At 38.8% G+C, this 4,566-nt stretch overlaps 1 non-coding gene across 1 annotated transcript; it reads right to left on the reverse strand.

Moving 5' to 3' along the window:
- Positions 1–427: 427 nt before the first annotated feature.
- On the reverse strand, positions 428–568 carry LOC115068334. Its single transcript, XR_003847699.1, has one exon. It is a non-coding gene; the product is annotated as a small nucleolar RNA SNORD10 (small nucleolar RNA).
- Between the last annotated feature and the right edge of the window lie 3,998 nt (positions 569–4,566).

Genomic DNA, 4,566 nt, shown 5'->3' on the forward strand with positions numbered 1-4,566 from the left:
ATAAAGGTAGGTCATTCCTAAGCATGTTAAGGAGTACAGTCCTGAGCATACTCAGCTTTAGGTAATTCTTTAAGAAGATAAATACAATGAAATACAGAATCCATCCACTCTCTACAAAGCCTTTAGTGTATTTCTTGCAGTGCTCAACATCATGAAGATATGTTTAAAATACTGAAGTGATTGGAGCTGGAGAGATGGCTCAGAGGTTAAGAGCACTGGCAGCTCTTGCAGAGGACCCAGGTTCAGTTCCCAGAACCCACATGGTGGCTAACAACTATCTGTAACTCTAGCTCCAGGTTCAGGGGATCAGACATTCTCTTCCGACCTCCGTGGCCATTGCATGACATGGGTGCATTTACATGCATGCAGACAACACAATCATGCACATAAAAAAATAAAAATATTTTTTTCTTTTCCCTTTTTTTCTACTCTCAGAATACAAGGCCTGATCCTTTGCCCAAGACCTCTCTGCCAGGCCAGACAATATCCCTGGGAAGTAGAACACTACCTGGGCTAAGATAGCAGGGAAGCCAGCCTCAGATGACATGCATGGGGTTCATCACAAAGCAAAAAGTAAAAATAATTTTATAAATTAAAAAATTACTGAAGTGATGGATCAAGAATATAGGCATGTGATGCTTGCACCATAAAGTTTTAGCTGAGAATAAAGGAAAGAACATTTTGAAAATATATTAATATCGGAGTTTGACTCTAAGGTGCCTGTCTTGTTTAGCGGCTAACAGAAGTAAGCCCCTCTGTTGCCTACATATCTGCAATAAATATGGAAAGCACTTACTTCCCTAAACTGATGTCAACCAAGCTTCATTGAATTATCTTTTCTACTGCACAGTAGGTCTTCCCATCACCCTAACTTTCTGTGTAGAAATGTAACCCAATCAGCACCTCAGTCTCCATCTAGTAGATTGCTCTCAACCTACAGAAGACAAGACTTAGCCCCCTCATTCTCTTAGTCTTACCCCTCACTCCCCTTTCCTGCTCCTCTGTCATCAGAACAGGTTGGAGAGGCAGAATGGCTTCCTTACGAGGATGTGCACCTTCTTCCTGCTTGGCTGCGATGTTCCCTCCACTGGAACATCTTGTGATGAAACTGGCCCCCTTTCTCTTAGTGACTGCAACTGATCTAATTTATGGAACCATTGTAGCCTGTTCCTAGGAGATGAAGGGTCCAATTAATCCTGCCTGTATGGGCACAATCCAAAATGACTTCCTTAGGGAGTATCAATATCAATTGCACCCACCTGAAAACAAAATGTTTTTGTGATGCACATTTCTCCTTCCTTGTAATGGCCCCTAGAATGCCTGCAGCCTTCCATCACATCTACTGTTGAGATAGGCAATGTATCAGAATTTTTGGGAAATAACACTCTCTCTCTCTACTTGGTTGTGCTATTTGCTATTCTCCTCAGGGCTCTTCCCAGACTCAGTGGCATTGGAGGCCTGATAATAAGCCCTGACTCAGTTGACCTCCAGCTAGAGATAAAGAGGACAGATCCCCAGTTGTGCATTACAAGTGGTTTTCCTGGCAAAATCCCACTCCTTCTCAAGTCCCTTGGGTATAAGAAGGACAGAAAGAACCTAGCCTCTCTTTACCAGCACTGCACTCTTCCAGAGGTTATTTCTTCCTGAGAAGACCCCAAACCAACAAGGAGGGTGGAACGCTGCTGGCAGTTGTTGAGATAATGCCTTTTCATAAGCCCAATAAAGAAGTTGCTGTGCTAATTCAATTTAGAATACAGCTTAATCAATATTTCTTGTTTTCAGTTAAGGGGATCCCAGAAGGATCTCCCTTGGCATCTTTGTTCCTTCTAGGAGGCTCATGAGCCCTCTTCTTTCCCTTTGTCTGCTAAGTGCCATCCTCTCAGGGAACTGCTTCCAATGCTAGTTCTGATCCCGATATGGGCTCCTCTAGTGCATTTATCATGCTTTTGCCTGGCATTGTGACACATCAAATGAAAGACTTATTTAGTTTCATGGGTTCTTAGTACTGTAAACATACACATGGACTCAACCGGTATATCTGTATGATTTTTGAGATTCCCCTCTCCAATGAGGGTTTCATTATCTATATTTTGCTTCTCTCTGCTACCATTCTCAATAATTACTCTCTGTATGATTTACTTCAATGATTAGCTGATGGTCTCGAAGGGCACTCATTTTCTAGTATTCTAGATAAACAAAAAGCAAGGAGGCACATTCTTTTTGAGCTGTAATCTTGAAAATGTTTTCTCTGCAAATCATGTCATGAATGTGGACCTTTTATCCTAACTCATGATGGTGTAAGTTCAAAGACTATCAAATGTTACCATTCTTCTACTCTCCATAAGCTTCCAAAGGCTCCTACTTTCTGTGAGGGTATTTGTTAGAAATTAAGACACTACTATAGAAAGTAAATTCCTAACTACTCAAGTGCTTTGAGCTTGTAAACTTAAATATTCTCTAGCAGTTGTTCCAAGCTTTCACTTAATGAAAATGCTGTCTCTAGCTTGAGACCAGCATGAAGTGTTTTTCCTCAGGTCTTATTAGGATAGTCCACAAGCCCATCCAGAGTCTTTCTCTGTGTTTCAGAACCTTATAAATACTCAAACATCATTTTTAAGTGTTTAAAATAAGTGACCTTCCCAGACCATGAGTCTCAAAACTCATCAATGCACTTCAGAACCGCACAGTAAAGATGCAAACAAACTGTGTCTTCCAGAAGAGCACTGGACTGAACCTAATTTGAAGGTAACTTGAAATCAGTACTGGAAGATAATCAAAGTACTTTATCAGTCCTTAAGGTCAAAACTTTAAAGATACTGCCAAAACAATTTGGCATCTCTACAGGTAATCATTTATTAATAAAGGATAGCATTTTTATTCTTTAATATTCTTAAAGTTTTCTTCTTCTAAGTTAAATAGTGCACAATGGAGAAAGTGAAAATTAACTTCTCATTTTGGTCATTAAAAAGTAATTAGCCTTATTTTACCTCTCTGTTCTCAACTGAGCTTGTTACTTTGAATATCAGAAATTAAATGAACATCATTAATGAATTAATCCAGACATGATAGCAGAGCCCTCATCATCTAATCACTTCTTATATTTCTTACCCGGTCCCCATGTTTAGTACTTCACAATGAGGATTAAATTTCAGTAGGAGTGTTAGGGAGACCCTTCAAAGCATATAGCATTCTCTTTAGCAAAACAAAAATTGATCATTTCCTCTCAATACCGGTTTTTAACTCCATTTTTCATAAAGGACTAGAAATTAATGAGGAACAGGCTCCCAGTAACTCTGTAGATGTTGATGCCTGGTCCATGTTTACTTTAAACACTTTATCAGTAGATCGTCACCTAGAAACACACAGTGCTTCTCAAAGGGTGATCCATGCACCATCAACTGGGAAAAGTCTTTTAATGCAAATTCCTAAGCTTCATGTCAAAACTATGAATCCAAAGACTTGGTAGTCAAAAGGTCTACGTAATCAGCAACCAATCCAGTTGGTTTATATGTACTTAAGTACCTCATTTCTCAGTTTGCCATCTTAATTACAAATTCTATCCAAAAGATTTAGTAGGTCTGCAAAGCAGAACAAAAATAAATATAGAAAGATTTCCAAACACTGGGAAGCAAATTCTTATGAGAAAACTTAGTTTGACAAATAGGACTCACTTTAGACAAAATTTGGGTTTCCAGGGTAAAGTCGAAAGTTTCTGTTTACATTTGGGAGTTTGATTTCTCCTTTCTCAGCTTCCCTACAGTTCCACGTTTCACAACCAATGAGTATTTCTCCTCTGAAAGCTACTTTACCTGCCATTAGCCAAAAGCTAGTCAGATATGAGAATCTTACCAAACCTTCTAGTTGAAAAGTGAAGAATTTAGATACATAGATACTTTTGTTTATCCATCCATTCATTCAAATACATATTACTAAGTATAAATTATTGAGATAAAAATGAATAGGAGAGTCCATGCTTTCAAGAAAAATTATCCAAAACTGATTAATTAAGAACTTCTAGCATATTCTGTCAAAGCTGGGGCATTATTCAACAAACCTATAGATGCCACAAATGCTGTTAGACATTCTAGTCCCCTTACCATAATTCTCTGCTCCAAGAAATCAGTAATGCTGAGACTGAGAAACTCTGTTCAAAAAGATCAAAGCCACTTATTTGCGAAATCAGAGGCCTTTGCCCTCCGTGGTTTAGAGTAGCTTTAGTGGTTTCTGCAGTGGGTTATGCAGGGGGGAGGTCGGTAAGCAGATCCTGAGAGAGAAAACTTTCCAATTTTTTATTAGTGAAGGATGTTAGACAAGGTTATCCAAGAGGGGAAGAAAGGCCAGTGGAAGTTTTGATAATCTGTGGTAGCAAAGTATTTTAGTTTAAATCAACTAAAAATTTTGTTTTTCATTTAGATGTATAATGCCTTTGCTACTATAACCTAAACCAGAGTTAACACTGTATTATTTAATCACTTCTATATCTTAAGAGAAAAGAGGAATGGCTGGGAGTGGTGACGCACGCCTTTAATCCCAGCACTTGGGAGGCAGAAGCAGGTGGATCTCTGT

Source organism: Nannospalax galili, unplaced genomic scaffold, assembly GCF_000622305.1.
Source record: "Nannospalax galili isolate Female #2095 unplaced genomic scaffold, S.galili_v1.0 scaffold88, whole genome shotgun sequence".
Taxonomy (NCBI): Eukaryota; Metazoa; Chordata; class Mammalia; order Rodentia; family Spalacidae; genus Nannospalax; species Nannospalax galili.